The 26,592-nt window shown below is 44.6% G+C and overlaps 1 protein-coding gene across 8 annotated transcripts in view; it reads right to left on the reverse strand.

Moving 5' to 3' along the window:
* TENM1 (teneurin transmembrane protein 1) overlaps nucleotides 1-26,592 on the reverse strand; it is a 534,679-nt gene that overhangs the window by 490,883 nt on the left and 17,204 nt on the right. Inside the window, exon 2 of one of the 8 annotated variants that reach the window (XM_077309372.1) lies at nucleotides 9,274-9,380. The exons of the other annotated variants lie outside the window; for them this stretch is intronic. The gene's annotated coding sequence lies outside the window, so the exon portion shown is untranslated. The remainder of the gene's footprint in view (nucleotides 1-9,273; nucleotides 9,381-26,592) is intronic. 8 annotated transcript variants of the gene reach the window in all.

Consider the following 26,592-nt stretch of genomic DNA (forward strand, 5'->3'; position numbering starts at 1 on the left):
TGCATATTGATAAAGCTAGTCTGAAGAGTTGTATGCATAAGGAACAAAAATCCAATTAACTATGAATTTAATTTGGCTCCATATTATGCAAACCAAAATACAGCACAAAAATGACTGCACAAATTTTGGCTCCTTATGCCTATGATGCCTCCCAGCAGTACTACTGCTTTGTTATTTAACTCTATACTATCTATGTTTTCTCCCATCTCTCCTTACGAACTGTGCTCCACCTATTAGCAGGTAGTCTATAAAATGCAATGAAAGCTCAATTAAGCAGCCTTCCCCCCAGCAGCTACAGATCTGCTGATAAAAACTGACATGCCTTGTGTGCTTCCCCCATATGATGTTTGGTGGGAAGTGACCAGAGACAGAGTTCTCTATGTGCAGGATGAACATGATTGCAAACCCCCCTAAGGACAGAAATGCATAAGAAAGGCCCTGTTATATCATACCAATGGTCCATCTGTCATTGCAGTGTAGTGGTCAGGTGTAGTGGTTAGGAGCACCAACTTCTAATCTGGTGAACTGAGTTCAATTCCCTGCTCCTTCACATGCAACCAACTGACCTTGGGCTTGTCACAGCACTGATAAAGCTGTTCTGACGAAGCAGAAATATCAGGGCTCCCACAGCCTCACCTCCCTCACAGGGTGTCTGTGGTGGGGAGAGGAAAGGGAAGGTGACTTGAAACCACTTTGAGACTCCTTTGGGTAGAGAAACGTGGTATGTAAGAACCAACTCTTCTTCTTCCAACATGGGGATCCAAGGTACTGTCCTTAAATGGCTACAGTCTTCCTCCAAGATTGGAGACAGAGGATGAAGTTAGGGAAGCGAAACTCCAATCAGTACACCCTGATATGTGAGGTCAAGCAGGGAGTCATTCTCTCCCTGATGTTGTTTGACATCTCTATGTGTCCCCTCTTCCAGCTGAGCTGCGGCTTTGGGCTGGGATGTCATCAATATGTGGAGGACACCCAGCTATATCTGTTGATGGACAGCCTTCAGTCCCACCCCCAGATACTTTGCCAAACACCTGGAGGCCATGGTGGATTGGCTCAAGCAGAGTCAGCTGAAGTTAAATCCAGCTAACATGGAGGTCCCCTGGCTGGGTCAACACGTCAAATCTGAGACAGTGTACCTCCTGGCTTTTTATGGGGCCCCGACCATATTCTGCATGATTGTGCCACTACTGGGGCTTCTTGAAGCCTGAAAAGACATTTCGGAAGTTTCTCAATGCTAAAAATGTTGGAAAAGGCTGGTATAAACCACAGTGTTTGTTTGGGTTTAAGTTTTAGACAGTCCTTGATGGGCTTGTTTCATTGTGCCTGTTGAAGCTACCGATTCAGAATCAGGTGGATAGCCATGTTGGCCTTTGAGCTGCCACTGGACTCTAACTTCGTTCGATTGCTTTTTCCTGTGTGTCTCGAAAGCCACATGAAATAAATAAACACTGTTAAAAGGAAAGATGCGTTCTAGCAGGGAAGCTGGAGGCAAAATTAGACATCAATAGCTGGATGTACAGTGTCAGTCGCGGAACACATTCAGAATAACCCCAGTGATAACCTACTAACAGCTGTTGTGCGCTAGCAACTGGGGTCCCTGCTTTTGAAGAGCGCTTTCCTTAAGAGGCTTTTTACTCCAAATGAGCTCTTAAAAGGACAAAAAAGAATTGCACAGGACTGTCTTGCCGAAGCGTATTTATCTTATTATGAGCTATCAAATCAATTCATGTTTCTAATGAAATAAGGCCCAAATTAGCTACTTCATATTATCTATCTTTTTTAAAAAGGAATTGGTTTTAATATATTTGAATAATAATAAACTCTGCCTATGAGATGATGTAAGTTCTGTTGTTCTCTTGAGAATGCAACAGAAAGAAGACATGGGCTCAGTCAGTATGTGCATTCGGTCAATTGACCCATATAAATAATGCATCAATACATAGCTTTAGCCCAGTGGCAAATGCCTGAGAGGTTCCTCCCCTTGGAGCAGTCCCCTTGTTGCTTCTTATTCCTCATTTAAACTACACCAGGGGTAGTCAACCTGTGGTCCTCCAGATGTGCATGGACTACAATTCCCATGAGCCCCTGCCAGCAAAAGCGGGCAGGGGCTCATGGGAATTGTAGTCCATGAACATCTGGAGGACCACAGGTTGACTACCCCTGACCTACACATCACTATGTATAGGAATTGTTTTCAGAGCCAGTCAGGGATACTATGGTGAACCTCACAACGATGCAAAGTCAGTTTTAATAATCCAGTTGAGAGGGTATGCATTTCTTTCTAGACCAACACTACTGACAACGTAAATGGATGAACACAGTCCAACCCCCTTTTGGGAAAACGTTTTCTTTTTCAGAAAGGATATTCTTCACATAAAAAACAGCCCCAAGAGAAACGCCTCCTGCTTCTTTTCAGCTCAGCCTGTTGAGAGATGAGTACTTCCTTGCATTCTCCCCCTAGTCCCCAAACTTCTTATTAATAATACTTTAATGTCTTGGTCTGAAGTAAGCTAACAATGAATCAGAATTACACAGAGCTGGAAGAGGCTGCAAAGGGCCATCCCAGTCAAGCCCAACCTCCTTGGGGACTTAAAAATCACACACTCCTCTAACAGGTGCACATCCAATCTCCTCCTAAAAACTTCCAATGAAGGAGACTTCACCACCCTCCGAGGCAGCATATTCCATCTGCAAACAGCCTTCACCCTCTGAAAATGCTTTATAATATTTAAGTGGGACCCACTTTCCCATAATTTTAATCTACTGCTTGTCTCTAAAGCGGCAGTAAACCAGCTGCCCCCCTCTTCAACATGTCTACCATTTACATAGTTAAAACGCAGCCTTTGCCCTTCTCTTACGTGGGCCTGGCACAGAACCCTGCAGTACACTGCTGGCCACCTCCCTCCAAGATGAAGGTGAAATTCTGATGAGTACCCCCCTTTGGTGCTTTTCTGGCCTTCGAAAACAAGGACATTGTTGAAAACCAGCAATCAATCTACATGCAAGATATGAAGGCCAACAGAAAGAATGCTCTACGGACTAAATCAGTGGTCCCCAACCTTTTTGAGGCTGGGGACCGGCAGGGCAATTGCGCCATGGGCCATGCGCGGCCAAAATCATGCATGCGCGAAAGTGCCATGCATGCACGATTTCGGGCCGTGCATGTGCGGGCGCAGCCCTGATTCCCTCTCCCCCCCTCCCGCAGTAAGAAGCTTCCCGGGCCGCAAGCTTGCGGTCTGGGAAGTTTTTTACTGCGGGGGGGGGGGGGCGGGGAGAGGGAGCCGCAGTGGGGACCACTGGACTAAATGACTGTAGCCAAACAAAGCAGAAATCAAGTGGCACCTTTTTGGTTTTCCCTTTGGGTTTTGCTAGACAGGGTGTTAGACTGGGTCTGGGACCATTGGTTCATCTACTCCCCTAGGCTACATCAGAGGATAGTGAAGGCTTAATATGTTGATGCCAGGGCACTGAGTCGTTGGAGAGGAGTGCTAAATTTTTATCATCCTCTTGGCGTGACTGGGTTTATAGTATGTTTTATGAGGATTTTATGATTATGATGGTTTATGGATGTGCTTATTGTACTGGTTATAAACCGCCATGAGCCCGCCGAGCTGGGAGTGGCGGTATAAAAATGTAATAATTAATTAATTGATTAATTTCTCAGGCTACTTCCATATTAGACTGCCTTCTAGAAACCCAAGCATCACTTCTGTGAAATATTAATCATTATGTTCCCCCCCCCAGCTTCCTCCAGGGACAAGGGGGGCAACTACAAAGGGATTTCAAGGCAAGCGCCATTTAGAAGTGGTTAGCCATTGCCTACCTGTGCATCACAACCCTTGGTGGACATCCTAACCATCCTGTTCACCCTACTTATCTTTCACGTTCTAATGCAGGGGTAGTCATACTGCGGCCCTCCAGATGTCTGTGGACTACAATTCCCAGGAGCCCCTGCCAGCATTCGCTGGCAGGGGCTCCTGGGAATTGTAGTCCACGGACATCTGGAGGACCGCAGTTTGACTACCCCTGTTCTAATGAGATCTTGCTTTCCAAGACAGAGCACCCGAGACACAGATTTGTGTTAATTTGCTTTACAGTATTCACAAACAAGCAAGCATAGCTGGAGACATGGAGGCATACCTACATGCTAGCAGAGTGACTACCCCATATCTGATTCCCAGACAGAATAAATTTAGAACAAATTTACATCCTCAAGAGGTTAGGGCCCTGGACCTTCCTCCCTGTGTGCAAGGAGCACTTTGCTAGAAAACCACATTAATATTTCTGGAGCACCTCAGCAAGACATGGCTGGGCTAGAGAACTTGTTGAGGCCTATCTTGAGAATCTGAAATAGGCGAAGCTTATTCTGGTGAGTAGCCATGTTTTCTCCAAAGGAACCTGGCTATCACAGAACGATGCAGTTAATGACACACACGGCTGAGTCATCAATTCTTTCCCCCATTCTGGAACAAGGAGGAGAAAGTGTCTGGCAGGTGGCTAATCTCTTCAATGACTCTCTACACCTGAAAGCATCGTTTCCATTTCATGTCTTTTCCCAATGAAATCATCCTTCCCTGCTGTTTTTTCCCATCTTTAAACTGCTGGGCCATCAAGTTCTCATTGCAGGGAACCCATTCAAGCCAGAATGCAAATAGGGTTAAAACCTGAGGAACTCCCTTTTCCATATGTCAACCCCAGAAGTTTATCAATAAGCCAATTAAGGCTTCTTTGCCAAAACAAAACAAAACAAAACAAAAAAACCCTACTCACTCATTAGCCAAGTCCCCACGTCTTTCAAACACATTAGAAACTAATCACCCAAACCTGGCCCTAGGATATATTTTGAGGATATATACTTGACTCCCCTTTCAAGGATCACTGCCTTGCTGTGGTGAAGGGGCTTGCATAGCTCAGTGAAGCTATGAGCTATGCCCTGCAGGGCCACCCAAGACGGACAGGTCATAGCTGAGAGCTCTGACAAAAGGTGATCCACTGGAGAAGGAAATGGCAAACCACTCCAGTATCTTTGCCATGAAAACCCAATGGACAGGTTCAAAAGGCAAAACGATATGATGCCGGAAGATGAGCCCCTCAGGTCGGAAGGTGTCCAATATGCTACTGGGGATGAGCAGACGGCTAGTACGAGTAGCACCAGAATGAATGAAGCGACTGGGCCAAAGCCGAAAGGACGCTCAGTTGTGGAAGTAACTGGTGGCGAAAAGACAGTCCGATGCTGTAAAGATTTTTATTCCATAGGAACCTGGAACGTCAGATCCATGAATCAAGGTAAGCTGGACGTGGTCAAACAAGAAATGACAAGACTGAACATCGACATTTTAGGAATCAGTGAACTAAAATGGACAGGAATGGGTGAATTTAATTCAGATGACCATCAGGTATACTACTGTGGACAAGAATCTCGCAGAAGAAATGGAGTAGCCTTCATAATCAACAAGAGAGTAGGAAAAGCAGTCTTGGGATACAATCCCCAAAATGACAGAATGATCTCAGTTCGAATCCAAGGCAAACCATTCAACATCACAGTGATCCAGGTCTACGCCCCAACCACTGCTGCTGAAGAGGATGAAGTTGATCAGTTCTATGAAGCCCTACAACACCTTCTAGAAGCAACGCCAAAAAATGATGTGCTTATCATCATGGGGGATTGGAATGCTAAAGTAGGAAGCCAAAAGATAACCGGGATAACAGGCAAGTTTGGCCTTGGAGTACAAAATGAAGCAGGTCACAGGCTGGTAGAATTTTGTCAAGAGAATACAATGGTCATAGCAAACACTTTTTTCCAACAACCCAAGAGACGACTCTACACATGGACATCACCAGACGGTCAACACAGAAATCAGATTGATTATGTGCTCTGCAGCCAAAGATGGAGAAGTTCTACACAGTCAGTAAAAACAAGACCAGGAGCTGATTGTGGTTCGGATCATCAGCTTCTTGTTGCAAAATTTAGGCTCAAATTGAAGAAAGTAGGGAAAAGCACTCGGTCACTCAGGTATGAACTAAATCATATCCCCGACGAATATACAGTAGAGGTGACAAATAGATTTAAGGAATTAGATCTGATAGACAGAGTGCCTGAAGAATTATGGACGGAGTGAGCAACAGTGAGAACTGAACATGGAATCACTGATTGGTTCAAAATTGAGAAAGGAGTTCGGCAAGACTGTATACTATCACCTTGCCTATTTAACTTGTATGCGGAGCACATCATGAGAAAGGCGGGGTTAGATGAGTCACAAATTGGGATCAAGATTGCAAGGAGAAATATCAACAACCTCAGATATGCAGATGATACCACTCTAATAGTAGAACATGAAGAGGAACTAAAGAGCCTGATGATGCGGGTGAAGGAGGAGAGTGCAAAAGTTGGCTTGAAACTCAACATCAAGAAAACAAAGATCATGGCATCCGGCCCTTTCAATTCCTGGCAACTAGATGGGGAAGAAATGGAGATAGTGACAGATTTTATTTTCCTGGGATCCAAGATCACTGCAGATGGGGACTGCAGCAAAGAAATTAAAAGACGCTTGCTCCTGGGGAGGAAAGCTATAGCAAATCTAGACAGCATCCTAAAGAGCAGAGACATCACCCTGCCAATAAAAGTGCGTTTAGTCAAGGCTATGGTATTCCCAGTTGCAATGTATGGCTGTGAAAGTTGGACCATAAGGAAGGCTGAGCGTCAAAGAATTGAGGCTTTTGAACTCTGGTGCTGGAGAAGACTTTTGGACTGCAAGGCGAACAAGCCAGTCAGTCCTAGAGGAGATCAGCCCTGACTGCTCTTTAGAAGGCCAGATCTTAAAGATGAATCTCAAATACTTTGGCCACCTCATGAGAAGGAAGGACTCCCTGGAGAAGAGCCTAATGCTGGGAGTGATTGAGGACAAAAGAAGAAGGGGACGACAGAGAATGAGGTGGCTGGATGGAGTCACTGAAGCAGTCGGTGCAAACTTAAATGGACTCCGGGGAATGATAGGTCGGACACGACTTCGCACCTAACAACAACAACAACTTGCTTGACTCAGTCCAGTGTAATGTTTTGGCCTTAATATTCATCCAGCATTGCATGCTGGCTTTTTCTTTGCCACTTTTCTACACAGACCTCCCTATAGGACTTCTGTACATAATATTATTCAAACCTTGTTGTTGTTGTTATCCGTTCAGTTGTGTCCAACCCTTGGTGATTCTATAGGAAAGTCTTCGCCATGCACCCCGGTCTCTGACTGCTTTTTTTGGTTGGCTTATGGTCATCCCTGTGTCGGCTTTGATCGTGTCGAGCCAGTGGATCCTTTGGTGACCACGTTTCCTTTTGCTGCTGACCATGCCGAGAATTAATGACTTTTCTAGCGAGTATAAAAACCAACTCTTCTTTTTGAAAGACTAACAATATTTGTGGCAGGGTCGGAGCTTTCTTGAATCATTGCTTTCTTCTTCAGGTAGGTTACATCTGTTCAACCTTCTCCATTGGCTTGACCTACTCCACTTCTTCCACCATCCGTGTACGAGACTTGGAGTTCCAAGGAAGGAGTTCCTGCTCGGGTTGAAGTTGCCATTGATTTACAAAACTTAATCCTTCTATTCCTTCCACAGAATGTAGCTGTTCAAGCACATTCTCTGGGGAAAACAGTTCATGTTACACCCTTGCCACCTAATTAACATGTCGCTGCTGTTCTGGCTGCTTTCCCACTTAGAAAGTGTTCAAACACATTTTCCTTATTTGTTTTGTATCTTTAGCAAATTGTTCTTCAGAGCTTTCTCGTTCCTTGTCTTATATTTGGTTGACTGGAGTCTGTGCTTTAACCCCCTCACTGAGGCCTCTTTTCCCTTTACCCCCATAGGGATCTCATACACTTTTGCATTTATCCTTGGGGCACTTCCCTACACAGCCACAATATGCATGGGATTGCCACAACTATAGGGTGGACTGCTCTTGCCATAAAATTAGTACCCTTATTGGGGAAGAAGAGCAAGAGTGGATGACTACCTACTGTCCAAAACCATATTGACTCAACCTCGAACTATCTTCATCAACACCCAGTCTCATTTCCCTGCGCTCATCTACCTTAATTAAGCAATGCTTAATAATATTGACCTAAACCACTAGTCCTTCTTGCCTCTCCCACATTATTGTCTACCTCAGGAAAGTCCATTAAGTTATCGTTTTTCTGGCAAACACATACCTGCCCAATGGTACATTTCCCCCTATGCCAGGAGCACCCCCCCACACACACACACACACAATCTAGTGCGCGCTGTATTCCTGAATGCAACGGGCTTGGCCCCTAGGACAATATAATCCGAAAAACATCATAAAATACAATCTTTCCCATAACCCTCAAAAGTCACAATCTCCATGGCAGGAACAATACGATAGCTTTTCCTCAACGCTTCGAAGCCCCCGTCTCCAGTATGGGTTCCAATCAAGAGCCACACAGAGCTTTGGTGAAGCTGCACCAAACCCACTCCCCCTTCCAACTCCCTCCCAAGAAACTGGGTGGAATCGTGGACATTCTATGATTAAGCCTTCCCCTCAGAATGTGATTGCGACAGCTAAGCCAACAGAAAGGCAGGTTACTGGCATCCACCACACAGTCTATTATGCAGGAAGTAAAATAATAAAACCTCGCTGTTTTACTGAGGGAGGCATCCGCCCTGCATACAAATGGGCCGGGCTTTGACAGCAAGGGCACAGTAAGAGACAGGGCAGCTACTTCCTGCCTAGTCTCTCTGACCACACACCGCAAAAACATGACACTGTGAAATTAACTGGGCAGACATGGTCACTTACGCTTGTGGAGACAAGCGTGAGCTTGTTTCTTCCTGCAGACACACGAGAGATCAATCCAAAGAATGGGTTTGTTTGTTTTTTTTGTGTGTGTGTCGAGACTGTACTTAGCCAGGCTGTCTGCAAACCCAGGGCAGCATTATCTAACTATGGGTTGTTGCAGCAACTCTTCTGTCTGCTACAAAGGATCAGAGATGGCAGCAGCGTTCTGGAAGGGGGGGGGACCTCCTCCTTTCACAGGCAATATTTAAAGAGGAGCTGCTACTATTTGGGCCGGCCACTAATTAAGGGACCCCGTCTTCCTACTTGAATGTAGAACCAAGCTCCCAGGTCTCCCGGTTTAATCCGCTGACAAAGCAGTTCAGCTGCCCAGAATGAACTGGGGGTGGGGGGGATGAACCATCCTTAAATGGAGGTCACAATTTTAATGGAAACAGCCTTTATAAATTTGCATGTAATAAGCCACTAACCACTTTTGACCTTGCAAGGGAGTTACACTTCCTCAGCTTGTCTGCAGCAGACGGAATGATATTCCTTTTCCGTAGCAATCCTTAATGCGTAAACATCAAGTTGGGGCCTTTAAGAAAACAGGTGTAACAGGTATCAGTTTAACACAGCAGCATCATAAAAGGAAAGCAACCCCAATTTGGTGTAGTGGTTAGGAGTGCGGACTTCTAATCTGGCGAGCCGGGTTCGATTCTGCACTCCCCCACATGCAGCCAGCTGGGTGACTTTGGGCTCACCAGGATGCTAATAAAGCTGTTCTAACTGATCAGTAATCTCAGGGCTCTCTCAGCCTCACCCACCTCACAGGGTGTCGGTTGTGGGGAGAGGAAAAGGAAAGCGACTGTAAACTGCTTTGAGACTCCTGTTAGAGCTATTCTGACCGAGCAAGAATATCAGGCTCTCTCAGCCCCACCTCCCTCACAGGGTGTCTGTTGTGGGGAGAGGAAAGGGAAGGTGAATGTAAGTTGCTTTGAGACTCCTTCAGGTAGAGAAAAGCAGCATATAAGAACCAATTCTTCTTCTTCTTCAAATCTCTTACAAGTGAGTAAAGCCCATGTGTTAAGCTGAAAGCTGCCCATCACCACAGCTCATAGTATGGAAGACATGTTAAATAGAGAGCTATCCAAGCAATGGAGGGTGGATTTAGAATTAAACAGGACAGGGGTACACTATGACAGGGATGAAGTAAACACACTAGAGGACCATTCCAAACCCCCACCCCCCCCAGTCCATAAGCAGCTGTGCTCTGCACCTCCTTTGGATATTTAAGCTCTGCCAACAATAACAAAGGCAAGCAACTATCTCCAGCAAGTAGTCTGCTGGAAACAGACCCTAAAAGATCTGGGATAAAATAGGAGGCCTCTTCCAAGCTGGAGATTCCTTATTCAGTCAGGGTGGCCAGATTTGCCTCATGCATTTGGATCTCAGCTTTATTTCGTAGGTTTTTAGCCCATCCTCCCTATATAGAGCTCTGGGTGACAAACATATTCCTAGTGGTCAAAGTATCAGGCTAGCATCTGGGAGTCGCAGGTTCAATTCCCCACTGTGCCACAGAAGCGTGCGGGGTGATCCAGGGACAGTCCCATACTCTCAGGCTAAAATGGAAATAGAAAGCCAGTCATGTGCCACTTTTGGGTTCCCAAAGGGAAGAAGAGTAAAATTAAAATAAACATTTTTATCCTCCCCACTCTTTGAGGTGCTGACAGGGAATGCCTAGCTAAGTTCAAGTAGCATGGTTCATAGCCAGCCAGGATTTGAAGCGAAATCTAGTCTAACACTCCAGCTATCATGCCACATTGGCTTTCTAGTCCTTCTCTGGGGGGGGATAAGAGTAAAAACCTCATGGAAGAAGGGCCTTGATCGGCACCACGGGGCTATTCATACACTATGGTAGTGGCGGCTACTGGCATTTACGACAAGGTTAACAGTTGAAGGGAATAAATTTTTAAAAGAGATCTTTCTTCTGGCAGCCTTGATTCATGTACCTGGGAAGCCCAAAGTCAGTGGGGATGGAGAACAAAAGTCTAGAACATGCTTAACATCCATTATTTTGCTGCAAGAGCATAGGGCAAGGCAGACCATGGCTGTGCCTAGCATTCCAAATTGCAAGGGGGAAAAATTCAGCCTAACTTTCACCAGTGCATATTAAGTGCAGAGAGAGATTTTTGCAAAACGTCATTCAAAAATGCAGCCCTCCCATACATGTCACAGAAGAAAAATCTAAGACTTTTTATTTTACTCCTTCTGAAATTGTCCTGAGACAAATTTTCAACCTTTCCAGCGATATTTATTCACACCAAGGGTAGCAGCGTGAGACCTACCGAGCTGCAGGCACATGACAGGAAATTGCAATGGCAACAGTCACATGACAGAAAGATGGAGAGCCAGAGTTATTACCTCACTCAGGTCGTGGTCAGGACCACTGTCACCAGACCAAGTAAGCCAAGGACAGGAAGAACAAGCCAAGCATCAATAGAAGAAGAGTTGGTTTTTATACTCCGCTTTTCATTGCCCGAAAGGGCCTCAAAGTGGCTTTACAATCACCTTCCCTTCCTCTCCCCACAACAGACACCCTGTGGTGCAGGTGCGGCTGAGAGAGCACTGACAGGACTGCTCTATGAGAACGACACTATCAGGGCTGTACCGAGCTCAAGGTCACCCAGCTGGCTACATGTGGAAGAGCGGGGAATCAAACTTGGTTTGCCAGATTAGAAACTGCCACTGTTTATTGTTGCACCATGCTGGTTCACAGATGCGCCATGAGCAGCAATAAGTCAAGGGTGTAAAGTCATGGAATAATCTTCACGCTGACTGACCTACCCTTGCTTTTCTGTACTTTTCAGCATGCATTCAAAGAGACAGCAAAATGTGTGGTTGACAAGTATATTGCACAAGCATACTAGCAGAGCCAGTCCTTCTAAAAAAACAGCAAAAACACAACTCCAGAATGCCAGGTCACAGCTGGAGACTCCATAGTTTTTACATGGCAAGAGACTGTGGGAGGTGGTTTCCCATCATCTGTCTCTACGTCACAACTTTGGTGGTCTACTTCAGTGGTCCCCAACCTTTTTTTGGCTGGGGACTGGCAGGGCGACGGCCACGCGCGTGCAGCGCGCATGCGTGGCCGTGCCCACGCATCGTGCCCGTGTGGCCGGGCCACACATGCGCACATGCGCGCAGCGCGGCTGAAATCACGCGTGCGTGGCACTTTCACGCATACGCGAAAGTGCTGCGCGTGCGCGATTTCGACTGCGCAGCACGCATGTGCGCATATGTGGCTGAGCCGCGCATGCGCAATGCACAGCGCGGCCCTGATTCCCTCTCCCCACCCTCCCACAGTAAGAAGCTTCCCGGGCCGCAAGCTTGCGGCCTGGGAAGTTTTTTACTGCGAGGGGGGGCGGGGAGAGGGAACCGCAGCCCGGCGCCATGGCCTTCACGGCCCAGCACCGGGCCGCGGACCGCAGGTTGGGGACCACTGGTCTACTTATATATCAGTGGTCTGTTTCCGCATAGTTTCCTGTGCCTTCACATGGATCAAGGGGAATCCCCTTCTGTGCCAGACTGAGATTTCAAGGGGCTCCCATTGAGACATGGAGCACTTGGGAAAGGGGCATAGCCATCCTTTCCCCAATCCCCCAACACTGTGTACACTCTGCACACAGTTACAGAGAATGCATTTCCATGAGACATTAAGGAGGACTTTCAGACAGTTCTGATGGGTGTGTGTTGTGGTAGCAGTAACACAGGCTGAACAGCCAATTCAGTGCACAAGAAAACGAACAGTTCAGGAGAGATCAGTCATGGGCACACCTCTATTCCTTCTGCTTCCTGTTTTAAAAGTTGCGACGCTGAGAGCTCTTGAAAGCTTCACTGTGCTAATTTTGTTAAAAGCCTAGCGGGCTGGCTGTCTAATGCCCTTTCAGACAGTTGTCCACACCACATTCTTCTGAAAAGAGGCATATATTATATCTTTGTGCAAAGTGCTTTTTCATTTAGATTGCACATCTTATATAGACTTATGGAGGTTTAAACATTAGTGGGATGGTGCCGCCCGAGATAGAAAACTGAAGGTTGGAACCAGGGTCACCGAGAACCCCGATTTTCTAGAGAGATCTGAAAAATGGGCCATTTGCATTCCTAGTTATCAAAGCTTCTCTGAAGCCCAGGAATTAAGATCACAAAAAGATTGCTTTCTGGAGTGTCCCGCCAATTACAGATGCTCATGTGGATGACATACAAGACAGGGCATTTTCCAAGGCAGCCTCACCTTTATGGAACTTCCTCCATGGCCTCTTCATTGTCTGACCCTTAATTTGAACATGGACACAGGTACCAGGACCCAGTTTGACTAGACCAGGGGTAATCAACCTGTGGTCCTCCAGATGTCCATGGACTACAATTCTCATGAGCCCCTGCCAGCAAATGCCGTAGGTTGACCACCCCTGGGCTAGACCACACTTCTCAACCAGAGTTTCATGAAACCAGCTATTGACTACTCACCGAGAAGGGCCCTTAGCCTCTGGGATCAGGAGGACACCCTGGTGGGTGTTTCCCACCACTCTTTGAGGGAGGCAGGACTAAATTTCAGCTTCCTGCCTCCCTTGGTGGGAGGCACCTGCTTCCAGTCTGGGTATCTTCTCGAGCCCAGTCACTCTCTGGAAAATTATAACAAGAACTTGAAACTAAACTGTTATTAATTTAAGTAAAAGGATTAGAAAGCAGGAAGCCAGGAAGGAGCTGCTGCACAAACAAACTAGAATAGTACCTGTTGAATTGCTTCGCATCTTGTGCGTTCTGTCCATCAGGGACCATTCTGCCTTAACTATATGTCAGAGGCAGACAGACTCACAACAAGGCTTCTATGAAAAGAAAGCTTTAATTGGAAGTAGATCTGAATACTCAAACATCTGAAGTCAAGACTGTTCGATATCGGGAAAGCAAGCAGTTATCAATACAATTCTCCCACCTAAGCCAACCCCGTTCCCAGGGGAGGGGTGACATCCCCCAACCAGGTGCCATCCTGGGCTTCCTGCCAAAGTGTCTCTGTTGCCGCAGCCTTGGTCTGCTCGACACCTCAGGTTGTAGATAAGCTGTTTACAGGGGTACTTGCAACAAAGTATCACAGCAGGGGAACATGCAGTGTGAAAAGCTCAGGGGCATCAAAGGGAGGATAGAGGTCCAAAGGAATGCTACAGAGTCATAAGCACAAATGGTTACATGGGTTAAACTAGCAACTGAAGTTACACACACACAAAGATGGAGTCTCTCTGGTTAGCTTGGCACAGACCTGGCAGAGAGCAGGGGACTGATCCTGACACTATCATCTGACGGCCCAGCCAGTCTGCTTGTACATTGGCCATGCCCTTTATGTGCTTTGCTCAAGTAAAAAGGAGATGTTGTTCCACCCACAGGATAATTATGTGGGCCTCCTTGTGTGAATTCACAGATCTGAATCCTCCTTGGTGGTTGAGATTTATTTATAATCATAAATAATTATATATAAATATTTATATACCGCCCTCCCGAGGGCTCGGGGCAGCTTACAGGAAAAAGGAAAAGATACAGATAACATATGGTAACAGGGGATAACAGTAATAACATTATAACAGTAATAACTTAATATGATCATAACAATAACATTAGAAAATAGAAATTGCAAGAGCCTCAGCTATGTTAAATGTCAAGAGTGAGGACAGAAGTAGTAACAGGATGCCTAAAGCCAGCTCACGCACTTATCCATTGCACCAGACTAACAGGAGGGTCACCATCGTTTCTGTACCGTGCTGTCCTTAACACAGATGGTGAGGAACCTTCAGAAACACACCCACTGGATACATTCAGCACGAGAAACCAACACAGGCAATAGCTCCAATGAAAGTATTTGACAATTACATCCACAAGTCACTTAGCACTCCCCCGCCCAATCTTCTACCAAGTAAACATGCCTAATTGATCAAAGCCTGCTTCCCATGCCTGGCTCAGGAACGATTATTTGTGCTTATAATTTTTAATCATCACCTTGTCATTTTAATATAACAATGTTCTGTTATTTGTGCATTAAGAGTCATTCTATAATTCAAGAGGGAGAAGGAACGAATATTGCGATGCAAGGCAATTGCATTGTAATTAGTAATTACTCAAGATTTCAAGTTAGATGCTCAGCTCAGCTCATGAATGCATGACAAAAATCTAATGGCACAAACTGACGTCAACACTTCTACAAAGGGACGAAGGCAACTGACCTATATGGGCTCTCTGGCAAGCAATATAAAGGATGCTCTGAGGGAAGACAATGATGTAATAAGATACCTTTTGCAACTCCCCGTGATCTCACTAACTACTTGGTTACACCAGAAATAGCAAATTACAGTAATGCTCACCAAAACCAGCCAACGCTATTAAGGGGACAACAGCATGTTGTCAGAATCACAGAATCATAGAGTTGGAAGGGGCCACACAGGCCATCTAGTCCAACCCCCTGGTCAACGCAGGATCAGCCCAAAGCATCCTAAAGCATCCAAGAAAAGTCTGTATCCAACCTTTGCTTGAAGACTGGCAGTGAGGGGGAGCTCACCACCTCCTTAGGCAGCCTATTCCACTGCTGAACTACTCTGACTGTGAAATTTTTTTCCTGATATCTAGCCTATATCGTTGTACTAGTAGTTTAAACCCATTACTGCATGTCCTCTCCTCTGCAGCCAATGGGAACAGCATCCTGCCCTCCTCCAAATGACAACCTTTCAAATACTTAGAGGGCTATCATGTCCCCTAACAACCTCCTTTTCTCCTGGCTGAACATTCCCAAGTCCCTCAACCTATCTTCATAGAGCTTGGTCCCTTGGCCCCATATCATCCTCGTCACTCTCCTTTGTACCCTTTCAATTTTATCTACATCCTCCTTGAAGTAAGGCCTCCAGAACTGCACACAGTACTCCAGGTGTGATCTGACCAGTGCCGTATACAATGGGACTATGAAATCTTGTGATTTTGATGTGATGCCCCTGTCGATACAGCCCATAATGGCATTCAACTTTTTTACTGCTGCATCACACTCCCTACTCATGTTTAGTTTACAATCCAAAAGTACCCCATCTCGTTCACACACAGTGTTACCTAGAAGCGTATCCCCCATCCAGTAGGCATGCTTTGCATTTTTCTGACCCAGATGCAAAACTTTACACTTATCTTTATTAAATTGCATTTTGTTCTCATTTGCCCATTTTTCCATTGTGTTCAGATTCCATTGAACTCTGTCTCTACCTTCTGGTGTATTTGCCAGTCCTCCCAATTTGGTGTCATCTGCAAACTTGATGAGTAGTCCCTCCACCCCCTCATCTAGATCATCAATAAATATGTTTAAAAGTACCGGACCGAGCACCGAGCCCTGAGGTACATCGCTACTCACCTCCCTCCAGTCTGATGAAACACCTTAGACAACAACCCTTTGAGTGTGGTTGGTTCTCTAACCAATTCCCTATCCAGCTAACTATCTGAAAATCCAGATTGCAGTCCTTCAATTTATCCATCAGAACATCATGGGGACTCATACGATCTCATAATATGGGTAAACATGTTGAGCATATAAACTGCATGATAGAACCCACCAAAACAACTCTTTGAGTGCGGTTCTCTAACCAATTCCCTATCCACCTAACTATCTGAACATCCAGATTGCAGTCCTTCAATTTATCCATCAGAACATCATGGGGAACCTTATCAAAAGTTTTATTGAAATCCAAGTAAACGACATCAACCGAATTTTCACGATCCAACAAACCTGTTGCTTGGTCAAAAAAGGAAACCAGGTTGGTCTGACAGGACCTGCTGGAGACAAATCCATGCTGACTTCCTTGGATCACCAAATTGTCCTCCAGATGTTTGCAGATCGCTCCCTTTAATATCTGCTCCATTATCTTCCCCACAACAGAGGTCAGACTCACTGGTCTGTAGTTTCCCGGGCATCCTTCCTCCCTTTTTTGAAGATCGGAATAACGTTTGCGCTCTTCCAGTCCTCCGGGACATCTCCAGTCCTTAAAGAGGTCCCGAAGATGATGGACAAGGGTTGTGCAAGTTCTCTGGAAAGTTCTTTGAGCACTCTCGGGTGCATTTCATCCGGCCCAGGGGATTTGAACTCATCTAGTACAGCTAAATGCCTCTTGACAACCTCTCTATCCATGTTAACCTGCCACCCAGACACTATCTCTTGGCTACTGCCATCTCTAGATGTGCCTAAACCCTTTGACCTGTGGGAAAAAAACAGATGTAAAATAGGCGCTGAGCCTTTCTGCTTTCTCTGCATCTTCCATTAGAGTTTGTCCATCCGCACCCAACAGTGGGCCTATTACCTCCTTTACTTTACCTCACATAACTGAAAAATCTTTTCTTGTTACAGTGGGCTTCCCTCAGCTTTGGCCTTTCTGATGATTGAATGTCCTAGAGCAGCCTCTCTCAATGTTTTTTATCATTGAGAACCCCCTGAAATATTCTTCAGGCTTTGAGAAACCCCAGAAGAGGCGCAATAATGCAGAATACAGTTGGAAGGCATAGCTGGGTACACACCCACTTGGGGCCCCTCCCTTTCCCACCCCCATCATTGGCCATTTTGGGAGTGGTGAGGGGTCAACATGACCATATATGGTCATCACCCAATAAATGTTTAACAATAACAATAACAATAACAATAACAATAACAATAACAATAACAATAACAATAACAATAACAATAACAATAACAATAACAATAACAATAACAATAACAATAACAATAAACTCCCACCCAGTTGGGAAACCCTTTAGGGGTATTAAGGAATCCCAGGGTTTCTCAAAAACCTTGAGTATCAGCAAGGAAATAAATCAGCCCTCTGCTCATTTACTGGATTTTGACCCAGTATGTAATAATACAGACCACAACTGGCTATCCCACAAACATTGCTATGAAATGTAAACCAAGCCATTAGAAATCATATCATGGAATGCATCCAGATGATTTTGGTGACTTATTTACCCAGAGATTCCTTTCTTTTACAGATGTTCTGTTATTATCCATGAGACATGAACTGCAGATGATTTAGAGCTGTTGTACAAGCTGGAAATAGTCCCAGGCAGGATTGGGAAGGTTAAAGAGAAGTTTGGGCATTCTCATCTCTGCTTCCTTAAAGGCAAAATATTTTCTAATCTCTCCACTGAATCAGCTGGCCAAGGCTATAGGGCAGGGGTAGTCAAACTGTGGCCCTCCAGATGTCCATGGACTACAATTCCCATGAGCTCCTGGCAGGATTTGTATTTGCTGGCAGGGGCTCATGGGGATTGTAATCCATGGACATCTGAAGGGCCGCAGTTTGACTACCCCTGCTATAGGGCTAACACAGAAGAAGGGAAATCTGATTGTTATAATTATCCATGAGAAAAGAGGTAGACAAAAAACAAAAACAAAAAACAAGTGGCTTGACATTCCAAAAAAATTAAGAAATGACTGCAGAAAGAGTTGGATGGTGGGCCTTTGGTCCTGCAGTCACGATGAGTCGAAAACAACTTGACAGAACCTAACCACCACCACCACCACCTCCCCCCAAGAATTAAAAAAGTACAAACTGAGGGAAATTGGCTGGTCCTTGATCAGTAGATATGCAAACTTGCCCTACACAGGTGTGTGTGTGTGGGGGGGGAGGGGGACTGTGGCTCTCCAGATGTCCATGGACTACAATTACCATGAGCCCCTGGGAGTCCATGAATATCTGGAGAGCCACAGTTTGGCCAAGCCTGTCCTAGACAATCGGGAGGACTATATGGTCCTAACTGGCATTTAGAAAGCATGCCTAGACTTAGATGATGCCTTATTAGGAGCCAAATTTAAAATAACACTTCTGGACAAGGAGAAGGAAGGGATGAGATTGCCACAAGGCTATTCATTTAAGGATCAAAAGTCAGATTGTGATGGTTTATGTTTAGCTGAACTTGTATGCAGACATTCTGAATGATTCCTTTTATGGTGATTATTCTGGTGAGTTCACCTTCATGGCAGGAAATGGAGCTAGGATAATTGACTACATCCTAGTATGCAATTCCCTATTGCCAAATGTATTTAAATTCCAGATACTTATATACCTAGAAGGTAACCATTTTTACTTATATATTCAGCTTCTTTCAGAGCCAGCGTGATGTAGTTCAGGGGTAGTCAAACTGCGGCCCTCCAGATGTCCATGGACTACAATTCCCAGAAGCCCCTGCCAGCATTTGCTTCTGGGAATTGTAGTCCATGGACATCTGGAGGGCCGCAGTTTGACTACCCCTGATGTAGTTGTTAAGAGGAGCAGACTCTAATCTGGAGAACCTTGTTTGATTCCTCACTCCCCCACATGCAGCCAGGTGGGTGACCATGGGCTAATCACAGTTCTCTTAAGAGTTGTTCTCTTAGGGCAGTTCTGATAAAGCTCTCTCAGCCCCACCTACCTCACAGGGTGTCTGTTGTGGGGAGAGGAAGGGAAAGATGTGTGTATGCCGCTCTGAGACTTCTTCTTGTTATTTTTCCTTTAAACACTTTTATCAAATGTCTCAGCACTGAATATTTTGATAAGCGAATAAGATGATCAGGCAAAACTTAAAAGGAAATTCTAGATCTAGAAAATCTAACAAAGTATCGTTTATAAATATCGCTAATGACTATGATCCTTTAAACTTGTACGATCTTGGATAAAGAGTCTGTAAAAGAAAAAAAGACCCTAATCTCACTATATTGTAGTGTTAAAACCTATAATCTGGAGAGGACTCATGAGGCACAGCAGGAACTACAAATACCTTATACATCCCAAAAAGAAGAAGAAAAAGAGCGAGAGAGATAAGAAAAAGAAGTTAGGAACATACTTGGAAGTTATGAAAGAAAAAGGTAGAACTTCACCATGTAATGTTTATGTTTCTTCAGACAAATAGTCTTTTTTTCCAAAATGTATATGATGATCATATACAGGATACTCCTCTTATAATCACAGAGAACTTACAAACTTGGCCACTTGTCCATGCACAAGAAATAAAACCCCACATTGGTCAGCTAAAAAATGGCAAAGGTCCAGGATCTGATGGCATACTACCTAAAGAAAATGCAGATTGGTGGGCACCATAGCTGGTAACCCACTTTATTTACATATATTCTGCAGCAGTGGTCCACAACCCCCGGTTCAGAGACTGGTACCGGTCCATAGATCAGTTGTTACTGGTCCACGGCTCCTCCTTGTCCTCCTCCCCGGCTGCTATCTCGGGGGCTGCCCTGCCACTCACTCTGCCGCCGGCTCACCTTTGGTGCTCTCCATCGGTTGCCATGGCTGGGGCTCCCCCTCTGCATGGCACTGTGCAGCTGCTGCTGGCAGCGCCCCCCAGTGGGCGGCAGGAAGTCAGGGGCGCCAGTGGGAAGGCAAGCGATGCAGGGGCTCAGGTGGCGGCAACATCCCATGTGTACCATTTCCATACTAATTATTCCAAATGAGACAGAGGATGGGATGCAGTCCTAAAATTATACTTAGTCTACCTTTGCTATTTAAAAAACTATTTTTATTGTAATTTAAATTAGTCAAGCTGTTTTATTCGGTATAATTATGCTCTGATAAATGCCTTCAACCTTGTTAAATGTCTATTTCTGCAGGATTAATGTGACGGTTGTTTCGGACTTCTGAATTGTATCTGTGACTGATCTGACCGTAATAATAAATAAATCTAAATAATTTTGAACATACACATTCAAATAGCACTTGGAAGCCTTTGAAGATTCGGGAGGCAAGTTAGGTCAAGCAGCTGCTCTTCCCCGCCCACAGTACACACCAAAGCCATGATGGTATGAATTTAATGTTTTGCGTCCATTTTGTACATTTCAATTAATATCACACATATTTTCATGGCTTAAACTTTTCCCCACCCATTTAAATAAACCTTGCCCTCGGCTCATGGTCCCAAATACATGTTTCTTAAATGCAGGGTTATCTGCTTCAATCCAGATGTTAAGCGTCAGCCTAAACAACATCTCCAGGAACCTGGATGTATTAGCAGAGCCAAGCTGTGTATGTCACCTTCACCTGCACATCAACACATCTGTTTACCCCAGTCGTTCACAACTTTTATACCATTGAGAAGCCCCTGAAACATTGTTCAGGCTCTGAGAAACCCCAGAAGTGGCATGATCATGCAGAGTATGCTTCGGAAGCAGAGTTGTGGACACGCCCACCCAAGGCCCCTCCCCTTCCCACACTCTCCAGGTACATCTGGAATAGCCTGCCTAAGGAGGTGGTGAGCTCCCCCTCACTGGCAGTCTTCAAGCAAAGGTTGGATACACACTTTTCTTGGATGCTTTAGGATGCTTTGGGCTGATCCTGCATTGAGCAGGGGGTTGGACTAGATGGCCTGTGTGGCCCCTTCCAACTCTATGGTTCTATGATTCTATGATTCTATCTTTGGCCATTTTGGGAGCGGTAGGTGGGTCAACATGACCATACATGATCATATCACCTGATAAATGTTTAACAATTTTTAAAAATATATTAAAAATTAATTAACTCCCACCCATGTGGGAAACCCTTCCAGGGCCATCAAGAATCCCCAGGGTTTCATGAAACTCTGGTTGAGAAAGCCTGGTTTACCCCCATGAGACACACAGTTGGGAAGCAGATGAATGTTAGGGAAGCAAAGCTTACGCCACATTGTGACTGGCCTATGGTTTTGATCCAGAACCTCTCTGATCCTTGTTAGATACTCTATCACAGGGGTAGTCAAACTGCGGCCCTCCAGATGTCCATGGACTACAATTCCCAGAAGCCCCTGCCAGCAAATGCTGGCAGGGGCTTCTCGGAATTGTAGTCCATGGACATCTGGAGGGCCGCAGTTTGACTACCCTTGCTCTATCACATCGTAAGGTTTCCCTACCCATTCAGAACAGAGTAGATGTGTTAACTGCTGATCTACAATATACCTGATCATCCATGAATTGGCAAAAAGAACTGATCAGCTTTAAATGAGGGGACAGCTGTGGTTAACACCTATCAAAGCTTAATCTGCAGGTCTTGTATAACCACATCTCTAGGGTAGCTTTCCTATTTCCTGATTGATCCCAATTTCGTGAGGCACTACTGGTGGCTATCTGGGTACGTCCTCCACAAGCAGATCTGGAGATCAAAAAAACAGCCAATGAGAGTTTCCAAAAAATGTCACTCCTGCCTTTTGTTTAACACAGACACTGCCAATACACTAAGTTAATTTCTGCAACCAGCCTGTCGGGTTTGATTTTAGTGCTCGGAGACCACTGAACGGGTAGCCAAGATCCACTCCAACTCAACCTTCCTCTTGGTTTGAACGGGTAGCCAGGTTTTTTATCTATAGTAATGACCCCCCATAGGGTAAAGAAGTAAACGTCACTGGCTTCATCTTTTTGTATTTGCTGCTCCCTTGCCTGTTGTAACTTTTCCTCACAGTTTTTTAGACTTGTATTACAGAACCGATTTGTATATTGTTTTATATCGTGAATGCCATTAAAGGTTTTGTATTGTATTGTATTGATTGTAGTAATTTTTCATTGTAAATATGTCCAATTTTCTTCCAAGGAGTTCAGGACAGCATGTATCCTTCACACCACTCCATTTCATCCTCATACACACAGTAAGGTACACTAATCTGGCTCAAGAACATTCAAATGAGATGTTTTTATGGGAAGCAAGAATGTGAACATGGGCTTCCATGAGGCCTAATTCAGCACTTTAACCACTATGCCACACCGGCTCAGGTTTCTACTCATTCAATGAAATCATACATGGGCTAGGAGATTATATTTCCTACTCCCAGGGTCTTTGCATTCCTTTCAGTTTCTTCTAAAAGCCTAGTCTGTAGGTTCTTCTTCAGAAGCTCGGATGAATGCATAGAGACTAGAGGACAGGAGAGTTGGCCCATTTCTTGCCCTCAATTCAGCTGTTACATATATGGAAAGAGTTAAAACTCAAAAACAAACATACAGAATCCTTACTTCTAGCTTCCCATTCCAACTCCAAGGACCACAGCTGCTTTGAAAAACCTGATTCTCTCCCCCTTTTCTGGTGATAAACAGCTCAAATGAGTCAAGCCAGCTTTACAAGCTATTTGATGGACTGTTGGGGGCTGAAGAACCCAAGTCAGGCCTTCTCTGCATACCTTCAATGGTAAGCAGAATGGAACTACACAGGTCTGGCTTTCTTCCTTTCATTGTGGGTAGCCTGACCCAGCTCGATTTTAGACGCTCTCAACTTATGAACCCTGGCTCATATCACTGATCCACCTAGAAGTACATTGGTTACTATGACTGGCTGCGACTCTCCTCAGGTAGAGAAAGGTCTTCCCCAACAGCTCATACCTCAGTCACTGTCACTATAAATGCCAAGGCCTGAACCTGAGAAATTCTGTAAGCAAAGAATGTGTTTTACCCCTCCACTCATCCTTTTATGAACTCGAGAGCCAGATGTTATGCAAGCTTTAACAGATACCTCTCTACTCTCTCACTGAGGCAATTTTTTCCTTCAAAATGAAGCCCACTGTCCCAGTATTAGATCCTTTGATCTGGAAAGGTGTAGAGTCGACTTTTCCCTAAAAACCCTGTTTGTCAGAAAGTAACTGAGGCATTTTTACAAAGTAAAGATTAAAATTTTAGTCCAATGGCACCTTTAAATGCTTTATTTTAAGTGTGAGCTTTCATGTGCATGCACACTTCCTCAGACAATGAAGCGGGAATAATCAGAGTGCAAATATAAGGAGAGAGTAAATGAAGCAGTAATTTAGTAAACAGCATCACCACGAAATCTAACAAATATGCAGCTTAATTAAGAGGGTTTGTCACAAAGTAAAGATGGCAGTAAAGTAGAGGCAAGATGGCGGATGCAACAAAGTAACCTGAGCTAGACTTCTTTGATGGTTTTATTTGTCGTCTTTTAGGGAAAAGCTATTAGTCTGTTGGTTTTTTGGCTTGGTTAATTTGGCTGCTCAGACTGGAGTTTGGGGAGGACGGCTTGTGACTGACTGAACTCCACTTGACTGTTTTATTGCCTTATTACTGCTCCAATGTGTTGTCTGTATGAAATGGGGGAGAAGAGCTAGGGATAAGGAGGATTTATTGTGTGCTCCAGCTAAGAAACAGACCAGGATTGTTGATTATTTTACATCAGAGAAATTAACAGAGTATGGGGTTCCGGTTGCAAACTACTATGCACCCTTGGCTGGAAGCTCAGCAGAAAGTCCAAGGGAGGACGAAGACATCACAACCAGCATTGGAATAAAAATGGTTGAAGACAACTATGTAGAGAATTTCAGCTGTGAGGCTAATAGTAAACAGTTTACCGGTGGGACAGTAAAGGAACACCTTGACCTGTTAGTTTTGACAGCCAAAACAGTAAGTGCTATTTTTGATTCATTGAAAGATATCAAAGTCTGTCTTGAGGCACGAACTGGAGTGGTAAACAGACTAATTGGAAGTCAGCCTAACAGTAAAGTAGCCCAGAACGTGAACGTTACAGTAAAAGACTTTGCTTTTAATGAGTATAAACCAAAGAGAAGTGGCTTGTCGGGGCTAAATTCTTCCCAAAACTTGATATTATCAGGCGACAAAGTATGTTTAATTGTCCATCCTTACAAAGGACAAATCCCAGCTTGGAGTACTAAGCATGAAGTAATTAACCATCTAAGTTGTCTGCTTGAGAGGAGAAATGGTTATTCAGCTCTTAAATAGGTAGCTGTACTTAAAATAACAGAAAGTTTTGCTTTCCTTCAGTTCTTCAAGAATACCAAGGTGGAAGTTGAACTTAAGATGCAAAGAGATCATTCCAATAAGAGTTTTTTTGCAACACTGTAATTTCTCCTCTCCTCCCTAATTACCCAAAGGGTGCCAGAGTGGATCACACTAAAGTTAAACCAGAAGTAATGGCACTGGAAGATTTAATTAGCTGTTCCGATCAAATAACAGTCCTTCCCCCCAGTACACTACATCTCGAAAATTCAATTGAGGAAGATTTTATGAAATCCTTCAACTATTTGCAACCTGAAGACCAGGTGACTATTGTGGATAGACTTGAAGAACTAAGGAGAAAGTTGCTGGAAAGTAAAGGAGCCTTTTTGACTTTGGGAAATGCAAATCCTCCTCCAATTTCCCCTAGGAATTTACAACGTAAAGAGTTAGCTACCTCTGCTAAAGACTGGAATGGAGTCATAAAGGAAGCTGACCATTTTGAACAGGTGACTGAGAAGCAAACAGAAGAAGGAAGCATTCTACCTTCAACAGGGGCTGTAAAATTAAGGGGAAATTTTGAGTAAAATGGATGCGTTTTTAATGACACTTCTGGACGGCTAGACCAAATAACTACTGAATGACTGAGGTATCCTGATCCTAGATGGGATAAGTGCAAAAAGCAGTTTTCATTGTTATCATGGAATGGCATGGGTTGGGCCAGTAGAATAAGCGATCAGAATGTTGCCAGCTTCCATGTGAGGCTCTCTATCCCACCACCCTCATGGGGAACCTGCTATGGGGAGAGGAAGGGAAGATGATTGGAAAATGCTTTGAGACACCTGAGGCCTGCTGGGTCACTGTATTCCATTCCCAGTTCTCTCATACCTCTCACAGCCACACATTCCTTGCAGGTTGACTATTGTGGGGAGACAAAGGGGAAAGGTGTTTGTAAACCGCTTTGAGACTCCTTTGAGTAGTAAACAACAGGGTACAAAAATCCATTCTTCTTCTAAGGAGCAACCATGAAAGAAGCATGTGGGCACATAATATTTTATCAACAGTGAAAAAATGAAGAAGGAACAGGGTAGACACCTGTGTACTGTGACTATGCCATGTGTATCAGAGCAGAGGGGCATTTCGGTGTCTGTGGCCTAATTCACACAAGAAGGGAAATGACGCAGAACTGGGAGGGATTGGTTGCCATGTAATCTTCCCCTAAGAAGAGTCTCCAGTCTGATTTCCCCTTCACATATCTGAGGGCATGGCTCTGGAAAGCTTATCTGTAACCACTATGCCACAATTCCCAAAGGTCAGTCCTCTCCCACAATCAACGAACATTCCACACCACAGGTTTTTGCCACCCATATCTCCACACCCATGCCCTCATTTGCCACCACGCCACCACAACCTCCCACACAACACACACATTCAACACATGCCCTTACAGAGTGGACAACTCCTCCCCTTCTCTTCCCACTGCCAAGCTCTAGCGCCCGTTGTATTCTTGGATACAACGGGCTTTGCCCCTAGTTTACCAATAATCCTAAAATGTAGTTTTCATTGTATATATCCATGTGTGATTGATAAATACATAGTACCAACTTCTGAGGTTGTAACCCATAAAAGGCCTGCTTGAAATGCTAAACAGGATTCTCGTTTGGCTGAAATGTATAAAAGGAGTGATATGCAAAACAAACTTAAGACATTTTTGTCTGCTTTGTGTTACAAAGGATATGTGTTGCTGCTTAAACAAATTCAAGACGTCCTAGAAAGTGCAACTAATTCTCAACATAGAATACTGTAGAGACACAGACTATAGAGTTGAGAAGCATGCTCTTAGGGCTCAATATACCAACTACAGAAGTAACCCAAATACACAAGCATTGTTAGACTTGAAAGCAAAAAAGCAACAATATAAATCGGCCATTCTTTGTAAAAAAAGAAAAGAAAAAAGGAGGATATGTTTAAGGCTTAGAATCAGCTTAGGCAAGCAACTTTTCTCCCAGTTTTGGAGGTTGGTTTCTGGCTGTACAAAAAGATTTCACTCCTATTCAACCATCCCTCC

This window comes from Paroedura picta, chromosome 13 (genome assembly GCF_049243985.1).
Source record: "Paroedura picta isolate Pp20150507F chromosome 13, Ppicta_v3.0, whole genome shotgun sequence".
NCBI lineage: Eukaryota > Metazoa > Chordata > Lepidosauria > Squamata > Gekkonidae > Paroedura > Paroedura picta.